This window comes from Neopsephotus bourkii, unplaced genomic scaffold (genome assembly GCF_033783945.1).
Source record: "Neopsephotus bourkii isolate Nb327-2 ecotype Australia unplaced genomic scaffold, CSIRO-AGI_Nbou_v1 NB_1615, whole genome shotgun sequence".
NCBI classification, from domain to species: Eukaryota; Metazoa; Chordata; class Aves; order Psittaciformes; family Psittacidae; genus Neopsephotus; species Neopsephotus bourkii.
Window position 1 is genome coordinate 5,730,578 of NW_026902090.1, and position 22,947 is coordinate 5,753,524.

The window sequence follows — 22,947 nt, forward strand, 5'->3', positions numbered from 1 at the left end:
TAAAGGCAGACAGTGCATAGGTCCCTTTCCGTAAGCTTAGTTGTAAAGACAACATTTTCCTCAGTGGACTTCCCTGAGACATAAATGTGTCAGTTTTCCCGTGCTGTTGTCTTTGTGTTCTTCCTGCTGTTTAGTTAGGTAGTTGTCACCTTTACAGGTGACCAAATAATTAATAAATAGTCCATTCTACCATAGCCATCGCTGTGGGCTGGATGCTCAGCTGGTGTGAATCCAAATGGCTCCAAAGTTGTCAACACAAGTAGACTGATTAGACTTATGTCTACCCCTAGACAACTTCACTGTTTACAATCCAAAAGATCTATCTTTTCTGTGCTCAGTGTTTCAGGAAATGAAGTTTTGTCCTAAGTAGCTAGCTTGAAGCAATTGCTAGGCTGGTGTATGTTGGCATTTGTACTCTGCATTCTTGGTCATTGAAAGTCTGGAGATAACTCTCATAAAATGTAGAAAAGTATGATTATTAGATGCTACTTAAAAGATATTTCAGAAGAAAAGGCATATAGCAAATTAACAAAAAGAAGACTTTATACCAGGAGAGGGATCAAGGATGGAGAGGCTTGCTAAGAGAACTTTATTTCCACAGTTCACTCCAGCTGGCACACAGCTGAGAGGATATTGCTATTTAACACAATACACCACTCATCCCTCAGTCTTACCCAAGCAGCATCCACACCCAAAAGATGCACTTCACTACAGACAGCAGTAGAAAGGTAGATACAGCCAAGCTCTATTATTACAACTTGTGTAGCAGCAGCAGTCTAATCAGGGTTGCAGAGACCCCACTGTGAGAGGCTCAGCAGGTTGAATCAAGCTGTTTTTCTAACTGAACTTGCCAACTCCCCTTAGAAGTGGGGGAACTTACGCACCACATGGTCCCTAGAAAATCCATATTCTGCTATTCTAACCTCCAAAGACTTAATCCAGAGCATAATGCTCTGGTCTAATCTCAGAGCTCTGCTCACCACATTGGGGGATGCTGAAATCTAACGTACCAAGAGTTCTGTGGAGTTTGCTTTTAAAAACAAAGTGTGAAAGATGCTGTACATTTATTTTAATAACACAGGTTTTGTGTGAACTACAAATTGGCAGGACTTAATTTAGTGAGGGAAGCTGTTTATAAAATGTATGTATTCCTGCTGATACTGGGGGTTTTGCAGTATTGGCAATGAGCAAAAAAGTCTGCCAAGTAAAAACAGGTAAAGGCAGGCTGAAACATCCATTGCAACAAACAAATGAAACTGGACATGTATTACAGAAAGAGTTCATGAAGAATGGTATAAGATCCTGTGACCCATAGTCATTGGACTGGTACCTCTATGGGGCAAAACTAAGATACATTTTTGGGAGATGTTAAGATGGGAGAACAATGCTTCTTTCCTAACTGCACTTACCACCTACCCTTGGAAATGGGGCTGTAACCACAGCAAGTGGGAGCATGGCTCATTGGATAAGTACAAGTGAAATATTCCGTAATCATAGCAAGAAAGGAGAGGACTCAAAGGTGTTTAAGCAGGAGAAATCTGAGCATGCATAAAACCCTTGATGATGACATCCCAGTGTATAAGGGCAAGTGCATTGCATTCAAGATCACAGGAATTTTACCAATAATGCGCCTGCTGTGATTTTTCAGCTACTCTCATTTATACCAGATGATTATTCTGCTAAAGGATCCTCTTCCCAGCCCTAAGTAATCCATTTAAAAGTAACAATGAGATTAATAGAGAAAATATACTTAGATCTGTTATCAAGAAAAGCATTTCACGGTCTGCAATGAAAAGTTCAGATATCCTTAAATAGTGATCCAGTAAAAATACAAATTGATATTCATGTTATCCCCAGGGGTACAGAAATTACATTAGTGCTAAGAATGCTTTATTGGTGTATTTTTTATAAACTAGAAAGTGTCTGTGTATCTACACTGTTACCAAAGACAAGAGTCAGCTGTGAGGAGAACTTCAGGAAAACTTCTTGCCAACAAGTTATATTTGCAATAATAGAACCTACTTGCATTGAATCTTTTTTCCTGGCATCCAACCACCCACTTTTGAACATACAAACAGAGCTATGGCAAAAGAATTATATCCTAATTTACTTCACCAGATGTACTCACATACCCAAGTGAAATACTTGCATGACTTTTTTCCTTTACAGAAAGGAAGAGACACTGAAATGGATTCTGGACAGCATGTCAGTGATGCTCATTATTTCCCCTCCACAGGAGCAACTTTGCCTTGCTGGAAGGCAGCAAAAGTAATGGTGAGAGGTGTGTAGTTGAGTCTGTAGTAGAGAAAGATGCCCCTAATTTTAGGTAATTTTGCCCCTAATAATCCCATCCAGACTGCAATCAGATAGAGTGTCCAGACAGTCTGAATTTGGAAAATCTCTGTCCCTAAGATGGAAGATGACTCCAACCTCCAGTGAAAAAGGGTACCAGAAGCTGAGCCTAGAGGATCACTTGCAGGGAACAGGCAACAACTACAGACAGCATCCAAGAGAAATTACAAACTTGTCTGTCAAAGGCATGCAAGATTGCTGCTAAACTATTGTGTACCTAATACTTTTTCCCATACCCAGCTGCAATGAAATTCATTGCAAGAATTCACAAGAGCAGAAATCACAAATCTAGAATTAGTTTACAAAGTGACTAGGTTAGGTTACAATTTTTTTCCTTAGATCTGAGCTACACTAAAGCCTAAACAGAAACTAACTCAAATTTCAGATTTCTTTAGAGAATCATAGAATATTTAGGGTTGGAAAGGACCTTAAGATCATGAAGTTCCAAACCCCCTGCCATGGGCAGGGACACCTCGCTCTAAACCATCTCACCCAAGGCTCTGTTCAATCTGGCCTTGAACACCACTAGGGATGGAGCATTCAAAGCTTCCTTGGGCAACCCATTCCAGTGCCTCACCACCCTCACAGTAAATAACTTCCTCCTTATATACAATCTAAACTTCCCCTGTTTAAGTTTCAACCCATTACCTCTTGTCCTATCACTACAGCCCATAATGAAGAGTCTCTCCCCAGCATCCCTATAGCCCCCCTTCAGATACTGGAAGGCTGCTAAGAGGTCACCACGCAGCCTTCTCTTCTCCAGGCTGAACAGCCCCATCCAATAGCAGATTTGAAACAAGCTAAAAATAAATAAATAAATAGATTGTTATATATAATTGTCCAAACCAATTACAAATATTTCTGAAATGAGATCTTGAACATATATTGGCCAATAGCTTCTTTGGCCATCTGAAAAGCCAAGTGAGAATATCTTTATGGAATTTTATTTGTAGCTAGTCAGAACATTTAATTCTTTTCCTTAAAGCTGCAGTGTAGTTGCTGACTATGAAATAATTTCACCCTCTGGTGAAAAATAAATTCCACTTTTCAGGGTTATGAAGAATAGTATTTTTTTTAATCAAAAGTACAGGAAACAACCCAAAAGATAATATAAGTATTAAACAACAACAACCAACTAACCTTGTGATTTTTAAGTTCAGCTCATTATTCCTGAGAACTTAATTTTGGAAACAGCACTTTAAAAACTTCATTTATCAATTAAATGATGTCATCCTTTTTACAGCCCTGTTATGAGGTTGGGGTTTTCTTTTGGAAGCAGGAGAAAATCATGGGATTCAAACAGAGAAAACACGTTCATGTACCTAAGTGTTGTACCCTACTTAAATCTAATAAGAAACAGTCTGCTTTCTCTTTGCAGTAGCTGAAACTGATTGGATTTAACTTTGAAATAGTTTGCTGAAGGAAGCATATGTACATATATATATTTTTTTTAACTGCTGTGTTGATAGTTTGATCTATGAATTTAATATTGAATCTATTTCAACTTTTCCATCTCAGGTCAAATAGCTAGCTATTTGCATTTAAATGGATTACCAGCATATATTTCTTGTTCTTGTTACTCTATGTGCTTTTCATGTAGCTGTTTGGTACGAACACTTCTACTCATCCAGACAGAATTTTAGTAATCAGGGCAGGAGACAGGTTAATATACTTAAAATTAGGCTTAATGCTATTCCAATATATATTTTCACACTGATATCAAATCCTTAGATGGAGCATCTTTCCCCAGCCCATTCATCTCCTATTGCACAGAAAGGAGGGTTGAAGGAGAGGCCGATGTAGCAGCTGTGTATAACAGAGAGATACCTAAGAAAGACTAAGACTGGAATATTGTGCTCCCCTGCAGTACTGCCAGCAGTACTCTTGCCTTTGAAACTGGACAAATCACCATCCTATGCCTCCATGAATCCAGCGCTGACAGAATGACATACAGCTGCTTGGCAGAGATACAGTGGATTCCCAGTTGAGTGTTACATGTCTTAACTGGGTTGTTACAGGAGCTCAACAGCAAAGATTGAGATGGGCCTTGTGGAAGCTGATTCTGAAGTGGCCAATTTTTATGCAGCCTGCTGGAAGCTTCACACACTGTCTTTGGCACAAATATACACAGTAATCTGTCAACCCAGTGGTTTTAATTCAGCTGCAGAAAGAAGATTTATGGAAGGTGCTAGCAGGGGAAAAAAACCCAAACCCTACTTTGCTTTTGCTTATGGGTAAATTCTCTAATAAGTCACCTAGAAAGGCTGGGGACTCTCCACAGCTGGTGCTCCACTGAAGCAGGGCAGAGAAATAGCCATCCGAAACAGAGGTAGTGGTGAGGGAAGCTCACAAAGAGGTTGTGCTGAGCAGGATGAACTCAAGCCAAGGGCCTGTTCAGCCTTATTTGCTAATCTTTAATGAAATTCAGCCTTATTTTCTAATATTTAATGACACCTGTTTGAAAAGTCATGAACATTTTTGCTGGCTGCTTGCAGCAAATGGGTGAGTGAGGGGAACTGTGTCATTCAAACACCTCTTTAAATGGGAACGTGCAGCACTGAATCTCATCATAACATATGGAGGAGCTCGGTAAGTCTACAACCCTTCCTCTCCCTGAACTGACTGCTACCTTGGCCTCCCAGCTGGCAAAAAGCTGCCCTTTGACTGCCCTCTTTTCTTGCTGGGGCTCATGACAGCAAAAAAAAAAACAGCCAGCAGTTCAACCAGTCCCACACAAGGTCTGATGATAGTTGACCCACTGGTATAACCATAGCAAAGAGTAAGGATATACACAAACATAACAGCAACATAAAAACTGGCATGTGAGTTATCTCAGAGACATATTCACATATCCAGCTGAGTTAAACTCAGTGGGAAATGTCTTGGCTGACAGTCCAAAATCTGCAAGTTTACTTTGAAACAGCAAAGTTGTCCAAGTCTTTATGCTGTCCACATTTTAAAAATCACCACCTGAAGGATTTATGACAGGGTGCAGGGGCAATTACGTTGCTCTGTTTGTTACTGTGGAAACATGCTTTGTGTCTGGCAAAAGCTATGAGAAAGATATTGAATGAACTTCTGAGAAACAGTATATTAAAATTAAAGCCTAACACTGGATGTATCCACATCAAGAAGCTTTAGCCTCAAGGCAGTCATGAAACGCCAGGGAGTCAGCAGGAAACTGCCACCAAGTCTTGCTGGGATTGATTTTGTAAGACTAGTTCTGTTCATAGGATGGGAAAATAAAAGTAGAGTCAACTAATCAAACTAACACTCTCACAGCTGGAGAGCGTTGCCCAGAAATGGGTGCAATAAGGGTTCAGAATACAATGGTAATAACTCCTGCTCCCTTTAACTATGAATATTTTCCAAGCAATCTGGCCATAGGACATGAAACTGTCGAGACTTCGGTCCTTTATGTATCTCTTTCAAATTTTAAGGTTCATAATGGCCCTTAGTAACTCAGAGCTATTGAACTTTCCAGTTTGCCAGAAGATAGAGGGGCAGATCTATATATGCAGGATGGGGTCTCTTCACATACCTAGAATCAAGGAAAAAGGCATACACTTTGCCATGTACCAACAGAGGACACAGAGGATACTTTCCACAGATGAAACAATAAAAGGGAGAAATCTGGTTAATGCCTCTTCCAAATGGTAGTTGTTTTTGTTCATTATTTGATCAGTTTTAGTTTTGTTTTGGGGTTTTTTTGTTTGTTTGTTTTAATATTAAACATGGTGTGGAAATTGAAATCTTGCTAATTAATCAAGAAGTCTTTTGAAGTGGCAAGAGAGACAGAAAAGCCACTTAGAAAAATCCAACCTTCATTTCTAGAGTGACTTCCCAGCAAATAAAAAAATGAAAAAAGAATTAAAAGATTATTAATATATTTTTTTTAAAGAAGAAAAGTATTTCTGTGTGGACTTCTTCTGGACTGTAGGGGAAAACTGATTTTTTTCCTACTGATGAGGTTTTATAGCCAGAGATTATGCAAATAAAGATAGAATTAATTTTAGGCAAAATTATCTAATCCTTTCAACCGTTTGCTAGTAGTGTATTATAACCCTCAGTAAAGTTATCCTTGATTTACCCTGGTATCTCTGAATGGGAGATTTGGGCTTGCAGAAAACCAACGTACTAGATTCCAGATGTGATCAATGCAAAAACAGCAGTGACAAAAGTTGAGATGTGTGCATAAAAGTGCCAGGTACCGTGAGTTTATTGCTTACCAAATCAGATATTCACTGTCAAAAGTTCAAAAACTGACAATAAACTCAACTGTTGCATCTATAAACTAATTTATATAACTTACAGAGGGAGTCTAGTGTCTCTGTTTTGTCTCTCCCATGAAGTTTACAGCCAGCAGGAGATAATAAAATCTAAACTATGCTCATATTGCCGAGAGAAAAATCAAGACTTGTATGTGTTGGTGGCTGTCAGGTGAGATATTTTATACCTCATTAGTGTCAGAGAAGTTATTGCTTTTCCTTCCTTTATGAATAGATCATGTGATAGCATGCCTCTCTCTCACAGTCCTAACCAATTTGTCACAGCAAACCTGGCTCCAACAGAAGTAAGATATTTCCTGCCATAGTCCTTTTTGTTTAAATGGTTGCTCTTCTATCATTCTGGTTTGCACATAGCTTTCTCCCTGGTATTTGGGTGTTGGAAACTGCTCTGATATTCCTTTCCCCTTGGACCTCCTCACTGATGCAGTGATGTTTCGTTCACAGCTGCAGCATTGGCAAATGCCCTCCCTCACCAGTATGGCATGAGAGGGCTCTAGCTGACTTTTCTACCAGGCTCCAAAAGTTCCTGGGAACACCACAGCTCTGTGTGTCATCCCCGAGGAAAGTTATGGTACTCAGAGTAGACAAAGAACTGCTGAGTAGTATTTGCACTTAACACACTGACAAGGAGAGCAGTTCAATGTCTGTCAGATTTCTGGTGGAAGTTTGCCATATCTATCAGATCCGAGTTAAAATGGTTTTTAAGTAGATTTTGGCTAGATGAAAGTTGCATCCCCCTTCTCCCCCTTTTATTTTTGTGCTGAGATAGTTCACATCATCTAAAATCTATAAGGAAGATACCCCAGTGTTCTTGTACAGTTCAGGGAGAGATGCAAGGAAAAGTAATGTAGATTAATTTGGTTAACAGACAAAGCAAGTGGAGCAGTATTCTACAGCCCAATAGCTGAAAACAAAAGCACACAGCTACACCTAGTCCTTGTTCCCAGAGCTGTTGATATGCTTTACAATAAATACTCATTTTAAACCCATACCGAGCACTCCTGAGGCAAATGTAGACCACTATAATTATTTTGGGGAAATCAACTATTCCTTTTGCTGCTACTACTTGCAGGAAAACCTAATCAGTTAAAGAACCACAGCTGAACATTGTTTTCCTTTTTAAAAAAGCACACAGTTATTATTACGCTGTGTTTTGAGTGGAGGGCATGAAGATGTGTAAGCTTTAATTAATCCACTGAACCATCAACTTATTCTCCACTGCAAATACTACCATCTGCTACTAGTCCATGCATTGATAATTAATATCTGCTACAAGTTTGCTTCCCTGACATTATCTGATTAGGTAATTAGCCTATGGAACAATACACAACATAATGCATTATTGTTCTATTAAGTGTGATCTGTTCAAAAGCACTAAAGAATGCACTAATACTGTTTAATTTCTGTGACTCATACCTCAAGCATCACCCATCCAGAGAATGACAAAACTCAGGAAGGAGGGGCTAAGGGGGAACACCACCAAACGCCCATGAAAATCACGCCAATAAATTTAGGCATGATGTTGTTTATGTCAGAACAGCTTACGAACAAGCATAAATGTGAGCAAGAAAACCCACAAGCGCTGCTCTCCCAGAGAAGGCACAGATCAACATCAACACGATCTATGTGTGATAAATGCCCCGTCAGAGAAGCATGATCAAAAATGGTTTATCATCAAAATTCAGGGGTTTAATAAATCAATAGAAGGCAGAATCAGAAAGAGGGAGAACGAGGCAGCGTGTCATCTTTATTCGCTAAGGTAAAATGTGGCTGTTTCCAAGATTACATCTGAATTAAGTGTGGGAGGCAAGCAAGTGATGAAGATGCAGCGAAGCAGAACTGAAGTGAAGCCAGCATTTCAGCACTGTCAGATCTCATGCTTATATTGCAAAATCTCTCAGTGTTTGGCTGAGTAAAGTGTTTTTTACTTTATCCAACTCTTGGCCTCAGGTGACTACAATAAGAACTCACACTTTATTTTGCAGGAGATTCCTAGCCTAGCCTGGGGCAGAGAAGAGGTTAGCTATGTATGACCTAAGTGCAAGGAAACCACAACAAGCATATAAAAAGTCTAAGCTTAGGAACCTGGAGACTTCACACATCATCGTTGCTATTTCAAAACACTGAGCTCAGGATTCATTTGACCAAATTTACATGCCAACACAGTAAGTATCTACATTTGAGCTGATTCTCTCCACTCCTTTTTTAGTCAAGAAAATCCTGCCCCTCACATTGGCAACACAAATGTTTTCCACCACATTTACCTAGAATTATTTGCAAAATTACTGCCAATTCAGGGGGAGACTGAAAACTATCCATCCGCAAGTTAAGTTTCAGTTCTGGAAAAGGCTTTCTTATTTTCAAGCATTCTTCCCTTCCAACAGGCTCTGTTTCAGTTACCTCTAAAACCAGTTTTAACCTTAAGTCATACTGTTGGTAGGTTTCTCAGACCACCTTCAGCAGGAGCTGAGCACTGAGCTACCTTAGGGAACCCATGAAAGAGTGCCAGAGAACTACACTGGCACCCACACCGTGGTAGTGGCACGGCTTATGCTGCCATATCCTCAGTCCATGTCAGGCAATGCTCTCAGTCTTTGCTTCATATTGCAAAGGCTTCATTCTGTCTCTCACCACTGGTGCATTTTGCTGCCCTGTTTACAGAATGATCCTTCACTGAGGATGCTGCAGAGGATATAGCCAGTACACATCTACAAGTGAAGTCACTGAAGCACAGGGTCATTTAGTAAGCTGTTGAGAGCTGGGGACAGGAATGAATACATCAAAGCAGAGTTACACCTTCCAGATGAGGAACACTCTGTGCAGTTTTATACCAGACCATGCAGAAAAAGGTCTCTTTCTGCAATTGTTTTCTTTAGTAATTGAAGGGAAGAGGCAATATCCTCTTCTTTTCACCTGTTCTAATTCGTTGAGCAGTTCTAAGTCCTCTGAATACCTTCCTAAGTTGTGCTGCATTTCGTATTCAACAGCTTCCTTTTCTATCAGTTTTCAACCTAAATTCCCCTTAGGCATCACTCTGCTTTTATTTGTTCCACCGCAAATAACACATGAGCTATTCAACATTTGTCAGGCTTGTTTGTTTGTTTCTTTAACCACAGAGACATACAACAGTTGCAAGCATCCAGGGGATGTCTCTGGGAGTTAGCAGTAGCTAAAAACACTCTAGCGTTCACTTAAATACTCACAATTTCGGTTGTTTTCAATGGTCATGACTTAATGAATTTAAATCTGTAGGGTAACCCATGAAGCCAGTGCTAATATGAGTATGCTGTCCTCTTCTCTGACTCTGCTTTCACTACTTGTGCTGTCGCTCACTTCTCTTCCTTATCCTTCTTCTTACTCTGATAGTAAATCTGGAGCTCAATTTTCTCTCTCTTCGGATGATAATTGCTGATGGTGTACCTCCTTACCACATTCATGCACTCTGACCTCTCCAAACAGGCATATGCAATATCTTCGTCTAATTGCAATACCCTCAGACCTCATTTCCTGTTTAAATTGCTCTAAAATAAGTCATGATGTGCAAAGATTAGAGCACTAAGTTTATTGAATCAAATAGCAACCTCTGACTTATTGGGCTGAATTTACTCCTTCTTCCACATTAAGAAAGAGGTATGAACAACCCTATAGAATCAGGCCAAACCTGATTGCAACTTCTGGTGCAGTTCTTCCAACTTCTGGTTTACTGCGAAGCCTTTTCATTCTTGTTTTGCTCCTGTTTTTACATTCATAACTGTGTCAGCACAAACACTTTCTGGTATCACACAGCAGGACAGCATACACATTGAAAAAGTCTTACCTTATTTTTATGGTCATTAGTGATAGCTGCTATTTAGTATGAACCACAACATATTATAACAAATCAAGGCATCTCCCCTTGCTGTGATGATCTTGCTTGACAGCTGCATCAAAATATCTTCTTCATAGCTGAACTCAGGGGAGTACTCACACCATCTCGCTTTAGCAATTTAGTTTAAGGAAGGATTTAAGGGTGAAACCTCCAGATTATCTGTGATGGGTTACAGAAACCTCACTTAGAGATTTGAACAACCTCCCTTGGCTCTTTCAAGCAAAGAGTGAGATTTCATACTCAGGAATTTAAGATGGAAATGCTAGAAAGATAACGTGAGTGTCCCAGTTCTCAAACTAACATTATAAAATACAAGATGCTTGATGCAGGATGGCAGATTTCAGTTATCAGCCAACGTGGTTGTTAATTTGAAATAGAGAATAATACCCCAGCTACTTTCTACCCCTGCATATGATTTCAGTGGTACAATAGTCTTTCACAACAGCCTGTGGTTTCTGTTTCCACCCACATTTTCTTTTTTGTAAATTCCAGAAGAGATTTTTTTCCAAAGTAAAAAATTCATGACAATGTACCTTTTTGTGAACATTTATACCAAAACTATGAAAAAACGTAACTGTGGGTTTTTGAAACATCTTTGTCTAATGGAAAAAGGAGGCTCTTACCTTTATATAAAGACTGTAATGAGTGCTGTTAAAATTATGGCTTTTATATGCAGGTTTTGCTCCTTTTCTTCTCTCTTTCATTTTTATATTTGAAGTGGCACAGAAATGTGGTTATTTTTAAACAGAAAAAAAAAACACCATTGCTTTTTGCTGATCCTTAGTAGAATTTGTGACTATTTGCTAAATTTGACATTTCTACAAGTATCAAAAATTTCTCTAGAGTTTGGGGGGGGGGGTTGGAAGAGGGGAAATCAATCTGCATTTTGCACCATTATTATAATTCATCACTTTTTATTTCAAATTTGAATATTTTTTATTTTTCCTGCAACAGCAATAACTAGACTAATTAAAATTACAATCCCATGTCAATTCTTAATTCTAGTGTTTCCCTCTTGTCATGACACTTGGACCCTTCTAATCACTTTTATAGATGATAGGCTCTCTCCTTTGACTGGACTTGTATGGAATTTAGGCTTCCTGAATATAGTCCATATACAATTATTATAATTATTATCTCTTTCACCATAATGCCTAAGGCTCCACCTGGGACAAGTGTCCTATTTATGCTAGGCATTGGATAAAGAGCAAGAAGTAAGCAATAGCAAAGCTTGCAATTTAAAGAAGAATAGAGTTCTTACGCAAATGAGGTCTGGGATTAATTTGGTGATATCACTGCTGGTGTTTTAGTCTGAGATTACAAGCATTTTTCAGTGAGAAATGTCGCAAAGAAAGGCAAATTGACTACAAACAGAGCTGCTCTCTGTGTACCTACCCTCTTTTCATTAAGATGTTGAGTTGGGGGTAGGGAAAAACATAACACTTGGGAGTATTTTATTAATTATTTTTCAGCTTGAGTGCACAAGGTTAAATGTAGCCTCGAGCAACTGTCACTGATGTTAGTCACATCTCCACCATGTCAGAGATGTTAGTGGCACATATTTTGCAGGGAATAAACCATCCTCTTGTGTATTAATTAAGCCCAAGAACATCCTGCAGCAAAGCTATGAAAAACCGTAGGAAGTTTTGCATGGTGAGTTTAACGCCTATAAAACATGTGGCACAACTGCTGAGCATGAAATCTCACATTAATCCATAGAATGTGGACAGCACGGATAACAGCCATGTGTTTCCCCCCTATAACCGTGTCATCGATGGGCATGGTCCTGATGGTAAGTCAGCACTGGCCTTTTCCTCATGAAGACAGCTCACAGATGACCTGCTTATTTCCAACCACAGCATTATTTTCTATCAATTTTCATATGAATGCAAATGGGAGTATAGGATATTGGTAAACATTCCAATGGAGCTGTTTACAGAAATAAGGAACTACTGCTACACATTTTTTGAATTGTTGCTGTCATTTTATCATACTTGCTAATCACATAAAGAAATGTTATTTTTCTTGCACACCCCCAAACAAACAAAACCCTCCATAACCCTTCAAAACAATGTAGGTGCCCTTGGCTGCTGCATAACCTCAGTCCATGTTCTTGGACTTACATGAATCTTTTCTTGTACCCTTCTGGAAGGCAGAACATAGGGTGTCACGGAGGATTCAGTCTACACAGGGGCCACATAAAGGAAAGCAAACATCTTCCAGTTGCAAGAAAAACAGCGACAACAAAAGAATTCCTACTAGGTTTCCCATTGACAGTCTCCCACAAGCTGGTCATTCTAAAAATCAAAGTACTTCAGTAAATAGACAGGTCTATAAATTGCGTATTCAAAAGATGTAAAGTTTTAGAATTAAATTTGCTATAAAAATTAAATTCCTTCAAGAAATATCATTTTGGAAACTTTTAAGTAGAATCCAAGGAACAATAGGTAACAGAAGTGATGCTCCCTCTGTAATCTTCCTTTCGAGTTCTGCAAAGCACTACAGATTAGTACTGTGAAATCTCATACTCCAGAAGGACCTCTCTGCTATCTCAGTTTGTTAGTTTCTGAGTTGCCAATTTAAAGGGTTCTATTTAATCTAGAAAAAACAAGCAAGTTATGGGACCAGCAACACTAATGCCAGATCACTACGGGCATGGACAAGTAAATGTAGTTTCATCAAGCTTCTTTAAGCACATTCAGTGTTCATTCAGGGTGCCCCAGGCTCGTGTTCATCCAACCTCAAACATCTTTTGAAATAGAAAAAAATAAGAATATTTATCCATCTAAATTCCCAAACTCAAATTGCCTAAAATAGCAAGAACCTTACACACTCATTTCACATCTAATTTGCTTATTACCTGAGTGCTTGCCATGAACTCTGAGAAAAGTACTCTCAGGCCAACATTGTGTTCATATTTTTTGGTTAGCTGCATTTTTGTTCTTACCCCACATAACCACTGACACGTTCTTTTTACCTTGTGATCAGTGCCTAATAACACACACAGGTTTGCCTCAGCGCTGGAGCCTCCACACTACCTGTAACAATTTTCAGGGTTTGAATACTCAAATAATCTTTAGTATTTGCCATTATATCTACTACCATAGTCATCATCCTAGTTTGCAAGCAGACAACACTGAACTAGATTTGGTCTAACTGAATGTTTAAATTATATGGTGAGGTTACTTTTTTCAAGTGGGATAACACAGTTAAAGAGTCAACAATCTTCTTTTCCCATACACTATTACAAATCTTTCAGTTTTGGGGTCAGGAATGTAGCTTAGCCTTTTGATCCAATTTGCTCAGATATTTAAACCAGATATGTATTTAGCTTCAGATAAAATCCAAAGCAGGTATCAGTAAGAAGCATGCTGGTTTCATAACATCACTGAATGGGACCTTAAAATCATACAGTTCCAACCCCCCTGCCATGGGCAGGGATGCCTCACACTAGACCATGCTGCTCAAGGCTTTGTCCAGCCTGGCCTTGAACACTGCCAAGAATAGAGCATTCACAACTTCCTTGGGCAACCTATGCCAATGCCTGACCACCCTTACAGTGAAGAACCTTCCATGTCCTTTCTATGTTGAGGACACCAGAACTGTATACATTACTGCAAGTGGGATCTCATGAGAACAGGGTAGAAGGGCAGGATCACCTCCTTCGACCTGCTGGTCACACTCCTTTTGATGCAGCCCAGGATACGATGGCTTTCTGGGCTGCAAGTGCACACTGCAGCCGGCTCATGTTCATTTTCTCATCTACCAAATCCTTCTCTGCAGGGCTGCTCTGAATCTCTTCTCTGCCCAACCTGTGGCTGTATCTGGGATTGCCCCAACTCAGGTGTAAGACCTTGCACTTCACTTTGCTGAACTTTGTGAAGTTGGCATTGGCTACTTCTCAAGCGTGTTAAAATCCCTACGGATGCATTTCTTCCCTCCAGCATATCAATGAAACCACACAGCTTGGTGTCACCATGAAATTTGCTGGGGGTGCACTCAATCCCACTCTCCATGCAGCTGACAAAGATGATGAACAGGTTTGGGCCCAACAACAACCCCTGAGGGACACTACTCGTTATAGGTTTTGTAGAATATGTGGCATAATTCAGAGCCCTATAGAGATAATAAGTGTAACTTTAGGGGAAAAAAAAACCCAAACAACTGGATCTGTGTGGAATATTTTAAATAACTACAAGCATCTTTAAAAACTCAGGGTCCTATACGGGATCTCTATACATCTCCTGCACCCCTACAGAGAAAGCCAAATTTGTTCCGGTTCCTCCACATACTTCATAGCAGCTCCCTCAAGTGGCCACAGAGCATAGTATTTTATTGCAATCCATAGCAAAGCCACCCACGAGTACCATGCAGATCTCATTACCTTTAGATCTGCTTCTCATCACCTTTAGGTGTCTACGAGCATGGCAAACACAGCTTGAGATGTTTCAGGTGTAAAGTCAAGATGGGGTAGGCAATTCGACAAAAGAAGTGAAGAAAAAGAAGGAATGGGACGAACAGACAGAAGGCTGCATACCAAAAAAAAAGAAGATTAATGGGTTGAGTTTTGTTAGTTATTTGCTAAAGTCTATAAACCCGGGGGGGTGGGGGGGGTGGGGGTGGGGGGTGTGTGTCTGAAGTGAAGGCTGTTTGGAATTAATTACTTTGTGATGTTTACTAGCCTTCACAGTAAAGCTTGTTTTTCACAACCATTTCTAAAGGGAGGTTTCCTTAACAAAATGCTAGGATAAATGCAAGCCACATTCCAAATTAACAACGTAGGTGCTGTGTCTCCAAGATGCACATGGAACCCTTAGAGGAGATCTTCTAAGGGTGAAATTTCTAATGCCCCCTGTGAGGTACAGCAAATATCTGGTACTTCATTGTTCTTGTGACCTGAGCAAAGCCAAACTTTTCTATTTCATTGCATGTTTCTTAGGTTCTGGCTCACCTGGAGCACAGGGATTTCTTTCCAACCCCATCTCTTACACAGATATTGTTTGAGATGTTGGGGAAAGTTAACTCACTCCTCCATAAACTTTTTCTGCCCTGTTTTCAAATTTGCTCTGTGTTTGCTTTGCCAGCCTTGGCTCTTGTAAGGGTCTGATAAACAGCAACTAATCTGCAGTTCAGACAAAAGAATTTTACAGATTGATTTAGGGAGAGAAAAGACTGAAAATTCAGAGCCCTGGGAAATATGAGCATTGTTCTGAAGATAAAAGGAGGAAAATGCCACATACATGGTAATTATCACTGCTTCATTAAAGCCAAAGCAGCTATGACAACTTTTACACATTAAAAATGTGGTTTCTCTACCACTAGGAAGCACAAATTCCCCTTTAGTTTTTGCCTTTATTTTTTTCAGTATTTTAAGTAGAATTATCTCTCTTCCTGGGCTATTTTCAAATAATCTAGCTCTTGCAATGACCATATTTTTCCTGACAAGCGCTGGGACAAAGCAAAGCACTATGTAATCATCGGTAGATTGCCTCTGGTTCCCAAGCTAACTTTGTTTGACTTTGAACCAGTGGTTTTCAGTTTTTCCTGACTTGTGAAGTCCTAAAATTTTCCAACAGAGATGCACCTCCAAGCCCCTGAGAGCAAATTTACCAACAATAAACTTCTCAGCTGTGTTACATGTATTACTTTGCCCAAAGGTTGAAACCCACTGCTGTGTGCTATCTGGCAGTCTGCAGAGTGAACAGATCTCTGTTCTGAGAAAAACAGCTCCCACTTTTGGGTCTTTGAAAAATACATCTGGATCTACCTACTGAAATATGCATTTTCAAGCCTTGGAGCTTGATTATGGCAGCATAAACCCATTACGTCAATAGAGCCAACAGATCTGCACAGGTGGGAAACCAGGTATAAATTAATCCCTTTGTTCCCACAGCCTTCACTGTCAGATGTGTTCTTCAATGCAATCAGAAGTTAGGCTACATTAACAACTTCAGACCATGACATTGTTCCACACACACTAATCAAATACCAAACCTATTTGGCAACTTTTTTGTGTAATATGGAATCAAAACAGAGCAGAATTTCCTCAACCTTTAGGCCTCATTTACTTGTTAGTTTTCTTTTTCAATACTGAGTATTACTTTTTCCACTTCTGTTCTTGCAACAGTATACGCACATGTATATTTTGTAAATGATACCACTTTTTCTGACACCATTTTCTCATGCACTGGAGGACTAAGCTATCCATTTTTGAAAAGCATTGCCTCTGTTATATATGGTTCTCACCAAAGAGAGAAACAAAACACTACTTTTTTGTTCTTTCACTTGTGGCCCACATCCAAAAAATCACTTAGCCATATGTTCAATTTCCCCTGCCTTGGACTGGGGGTTTGGCTATTGGATAACGCAAATGCATGCACCAGGAAAAGGTATGTTATGCATCCCTACTGCAAATCAAAGATAGATGCCTAAACAACTGATTTAGGCAACTGGAGTGTAACAATTATTTGATTATCCTATAGAAATCCAGAAACGAATGAGCTCAGGGACTCTATTCATAATGGAGGTATGTATCAGACATCAGGATAGTCTCAAAGCACGTGACAACAGAAAATTGCTTCACGTATGGCACTCCTTACATTCTCTGATTATCACATTTTAGAAACTGAAGTATTTGATGAAAACCACTGGACTATAAATTGATGCCTTCAACATCTAGCTTCTTACATTCACAGTATGACCTGCTCATTATACCCCATTAAAAGGGTAAACACAACAAGATAATGGATTTATTTTGGCAGTGGCTATACACTTTGATTTTTTATTATTTCTACTTTGCTAGCTCCCACTGAAAAATCCAAGAGCTCTCTTCAGTTGCTAATCTATGAGTGGCTGGATGCTCGTGTTCTGGAATTAATATTAAAAAATGACAGAGAAATTGCTCAATAGACAAGCAAGCATTGGTCATAGAGTTTTGTTGTGTTGTTTCTTTTTTCCTAAGCTTAGCTTTGCTCTCGAAAGATGTTTTTCTACTTTCTTTTCAGATTACCTCAATCTGAACTACTAACTTCAAACATCCCTGAAGCGGGTGGTCTGAATTTATACTGAAATCTCATCCTTGTCACTAGCACTATATAGAATCTGTACCTAATCCTTGTCAGTAGAACAGATCCATTTTATAGGTGAACTAAAAACACTGCTCTTCTATCTTGGCAATTCAAATGCATCACTGAGTAATTATACTTCTAGTCCACTTGCACAGATTTCTGTTTATTGCATATGTTCATGTATCTGATGTACGAAATATGGAACCAGCAAAATGCTGAGGATCTACTTGGTAGTTTTCTGGCCCCTGAAATCAAGGCTGCTTTTCAGGTGTAACACCTCTTCAGCACTCTGTCAAGGGACATAAAAGATAGAAGCAGGGAAAGGAGAAAGGACCTTTTAAGGCTTCTGAAGCTTTTAATTGCATCAGTGATTCAGGAAATCTCATTCTCCTTTCTGCTTGCTCTGAAATGAAGGACAGACAATGAGCAGATTTTTGTCAGTTAAACAGATGCTCTGTGCATGCAGACATTTTTGTGTTGAATGATAGCTTTGACATTGCAATTGGCATTGTGTGATCTGCTACTATAAAGTATCAGTATAGGAGTCATTAAATTCCTTTCCTATAAAAATTTGAAGACATTCTTTTAAGTAAGAGAGACCCCCATGGAATTAAGCTTGTAATAATGCTTTGCTTCCCTTATCCCAGGACTGCACTGGCAGTAAGGTTTTAATTGCTCAAATAACAGTATCTCTAACGTAAAAATAATTTGCATTAATTGCCAGCAGAAACAGTCTAATAAAGCTTCTGTACTAGCACATTGTGTACCCAGTTGTGATTAGTGGTATGGTTCAACTTCATATACCTTCCTGTAATTTGATTAAGAGGAGTAGGCTATTTAGTTAAAGTTCAGAATTAAGATAAATGCACCTTTTCCGTGAAACTTCAAGTCTTAGTCTAAGTATTTACTTAAATGGCACAAAAAAAATATCTTCAGAGCAGTCCTTCAGATGAGGCATATTTCTCTAACTCCACATTGAGGCTGATTTACGTAATATCAGAATATGGCTTAATTTTTCTTACTTACAGTAGAAGCTAACACTAGCCCTCTTTCCTTTGTGACTACATAAAAAAAAGATGCAGCTCCATCATGCAAACTGCATAACTCTTCCATGCTTCATGGTACACAGCCTCTATGTATTTCCACAGTGAGGCTGAACAATGAATTCTAAAAAAATCTTGCCTGTAATTTCCCTCCATCCATTCTTCATGTAGTTGTATAAAGGTATCACTGAGTTCATGTAACACTGGCTAATTAAGCAGAGGATGCTTTATGAATATGCAGCTTTGCTTTTCTGGCTACTGATACATCAAAATTATTATTTATTATTTGGAGGAGGATATAGGCAGATGTGTGTGTGTTTTGGCTTTTTTTACCAGCAGTATGTAGGTGAGTAGTTTGAGCTTGCTGGAAAACAGCTTCAACCGACAGAATGATAACAGCAGTCTTGGTCTCAAGCACTGCGCCTATTGTAAGCCTCTGACAGAGGTTAACAATAGTTCAGTGGAGGGGAATTTCATTTTTGACAAACCAGGCTCCCTTCTTCAGCCCTTGGTATGTTGACTGCAGCATCCCTAGGCTGGTCTGGCTGGGAAAGCTTGCGAGAAGCTTTCAGACTAAAATCCCTTAGGTTTTTGACAACTCGAAGGGTGAATGTACCTTAAAAGGACAGTAAAACACTGAGAAAACTCAGAAAGTAACGCTGTTTAGCATGAGGGGCAGCTAGCTGTGAGATGGCAGTGAATATGCTTAGGCTGTAAAGGAGAAACAAATAAGATTACCACATGTTTTAACAGCAACCAGCAGGACTGTTCTAGCGTTGTGACCTTTTTCACCTGTGACATGCTGACACTAAATCAGGGATGACAGGATGAGGATGAAGGCATTACCCTTACATTTTATGTATATGCTTGTACTAGGCTACAGGAAGGCTAGCACTCATCTGGACTTTTTCAGATACCCTTCATACATTCCTTATTTCTGCCTGAGAGTTTTATGCATTTGAATTATAAGCATTTGCCTAAGTGATTCTGTGAATGGAAATGTATGATTTCTCTCTCAAAACCCCAGCTGCCCTTCATCTTTTCTACGATTTTATGGTTCTATTCTTAGCCCTCTTTTATCTTATCTTTTTAAGAAACAGACTGTTATTTACTATGGACTCGCTCAGTGCTCCATCCAGTAAGCATTTGCTCCCTATCAGCTGGAAACCACACAAGCAACTATTATTAAAAGAAAAAAACAAGTCATATAATGCTACTTGTTATCATTAGGGAGACACCACAACGTGCTTTGCCCTGTGCGTTTAACATGCTGTGGGACAGTGAAATTAGTAAATCCAGCATCAGTGTTCAGGTGGTTTTTCCTCTGCTGTTGCTTGGAAAATATTTTTGTTAATATAGCCACAAATTAGATTTTGAAAACTGCAGGAAGGTTCTAATGGCAATAGCAAACTCAGAGTCTTTAAATAGGTTTTTCAAATCATTACGCTGCAGTACACATCATGTATCATGACCTGGAAAAAAAAAAAAAAGGATTCTTTATGTTGCTTTTTCATAACTACCAAGCCTGTTTCTCATTTGAGAGTTAATGGAGAAGTATTTTCTGTTCTGCTGGTGATGAATGCAAAGTAGCTGGGAAAGTTTGGGCATTTTCATTCCACCTGCTTATTTTGCTGAAGTTTTAAATGCACATATCTGAAAACTTTTTTGCATTACCTTTAAAAGGTTTCAAAAGGCAGCATCTTTGAAAGACTTTAATTAAAGAAAAAAATGGAGCTCAACTAAGCAGTAACAGAATGAGCAGAGAATTCCTCATTGACTCGAAGGAACCACCAGAATAACAGGTGCTCCTGAATACTCTGTGAAAATCTCACCTATATGGCATGACTCCTCCACCACATCAGGGAATGGAATGAGCTGGAATGGGAAGAGATTAGCTCAAGTTCTGAAATAAAAGGCTTAATATTCTCTGCCAAAGTTGTTATCACCTAGTGACTCCAGATATATTTGTAATCTATGTTGCAAATTCCAGCAAATTCCACTGTCAAGCAGCATAGTAATTTGGTGTCATTTGTGCATTATAAGACAAAATGGAAGAATACACCATTTACAGCCTGTTTACATACCCTTTATGTACATAATTATGACTTAGAGTTTGCTCGAGATCTGCATTCTTCTTACTCCCCTTTAATCTAGTGTTATGGTGCTGGAACATCTATACACTACTATACAATGGTGAAGACTGCTCCGGTGATTGTTAAAGAGAACTATTATATCTGCTTGCCTTGTATTTACCTCAGCCTAGGTACCCACTAAGAGAAGAGACTGGGTGTGGAGTAGGTAGGCCGTTGGTTCCACTCAGCACAGACATTGTTATGTTCTAAACTTGTGTTCTCATGGCTTTATATGAACTAAGATTAAAGTTCAGAAAGGGGCCTGAGTCTCAGATCATCAGATCTTTGGCTGTTATTAAATCAGCACAGCTTCAGTTCCTAGACTGGATCCTGGTCCTTTATATATATAAATTGGGCAGACTGGAGAACAGTAAAGATAATGAGAAGCTTCGGATCCTAGATGACTGATCTGTAGTTGTTAAACTGAAGTAATGATGCAAAAGTTATGAACATTATTTCAGTTTTGGATTATTTATTTATTTATTTATTTATTTCTTATATTGCTGGTAGCTGCGATGAATTTGCAAACGAAGTAATTTGGCTAAAATCCAGGTACGGTACAACCAAGATAATAAATAACAGAATCTGATCCATAGCTGGAGAAAAGGGGTTTCCTCATTATGAAAATGTGCTATTCAACAGTTGAAAGGTTTCTTATTCAAATAAATGTTCAAACTGAAGAGTTTTTAAGTTTCTGGAAACAACAAAACTGAGATACATCCTATGATCCAAAGCAAAGTGTCATCATGTTCAATAATGCTAATGTGATGATAATGATTAGAAGTTGATTAAAACTACACATGTCTCTCTAATGCTTTCAACATTTTAATCCACATATTCCTGTTAGGGGACTAAATGTTAATTTAGAACTCCACATAGTATATTCAAATACCAATTAGTAATTCAATACTTAAAAGTGACCAGAACTGACCCCACATAAGTATAGAAAATAAAGGAAAAAACATGTTTAGGCTAGTGCATTTTACAAGGGGAAAATGAAAAGGAAATTCAAGCTGATATCAAACTTTAGCCCATGGACAGCATTCTAACAGCAATAACTGCTAGAACAGGCAGGTAGTATAGTAAAGGTGAAAAGGTTAAGGAGCCTGGTGATTATAAAAAGCTTTGAATTACTGCTCATATTGACATGTGTGACAAGGGACTGGACCCTAAAAAGGGTGGGACAGAGTCACCTTGTGGAACACTTGCTGATTTCAGCAGCCCTGTGCACAGCTCCCAGCATCAGAGACTCAGCTGATGCTGGGGAGTGTGGGGATTGACAGGAATCAAATCCACGAACAAGAAGCCACCCACCACAATATTTTGGAGTTCGCAAAAATCTGTTTTATCATGTAATGAGCTGTGATTAAGCTGAACATTAGAAGCACTCAGCCTTTGTTAGCTGTTAGTTGGTACTCAGCTTAGTCTTCGAAGTTGAACAGGCCTGAGGACAAAGCCAACCGAGGACCAGGAAAATCTTCACTCCATCATCTGTCTACCTGTGCTACCTCATCTGCATCGGACTAGCATCATAGCATGCGCCAAAAAATTAATCCTGTTGTATCAAGACTTGGACAGTGGTGAAGGCACATCTTCTGGAAAATTGCTTAGAGTTGTGAAAACATCAAGAGACTAAAAATCTGTTTTCTCCCTACAGTTACAAATGTGAACTTTATTTCTAATCTGCATTTATTATCTTTTACTTTATCTCTTCCATCTATGCATTTTTGCTGCAGCCTCGTTCATTACATTAAACTGGTTTAATTTCTCTCAATCAAATGCATTATAAGCATTGGTTCTTTCCTGTCTCTCACAGTAAATGCAGAGAAAAGTCTGGTGTATCTCAGCATGAGGGAACTGACAGGGCATAAACGTAGAAGACTTTAGAGCCAGTTTCCTATCTTCTTATGCAGCTAGATGCTACAGGTTATTTCATAATAAGGACTAGCGTTTTCCTTTGTTTTCTTTCACTATGACACAGCCAGCAAAGAGGAAATTTAAGTAAAAAACCTGAGAGAAATGGAAAAGTAAGCACTTTTGCTTTTTGGAAAAAAACACAAGACCATCACCAGCTATAAAATTCAAAGGTCATCTCAAGTTAGGAGCATAGGATTGAGCTATAAATCACACAAAAAAATATCTGCTTACATCTGCATCATAGAATAATACATTTCATCCATTTGGGGGCACAAAGTA

The 22,947-nt window shown here is 39.0% G+C and overlaps 1 long non-coding RNA gene across 1 annotated transcript in view; it reads right to left on the reverse strand.

Annotated features, from left to right (window-relative positions):
* Positions 1-22,947, reverse strand: part of LOC133222726 (uncharacterized) — a 231,971-nt gene that overhangs the window by 93,739 nt on the left and 115,285 nt on the right. Inside the window, exon 2 of the long non-coding RNA XR_009728351.1 lies at positions 17,911-17,979. This is a non-coding gene — a long non-coding RNA (uncharacterized LOC133222726). The remainder of the gene's footprint in view (positions 1-17,910; positions 17,980-22,947) is intronic.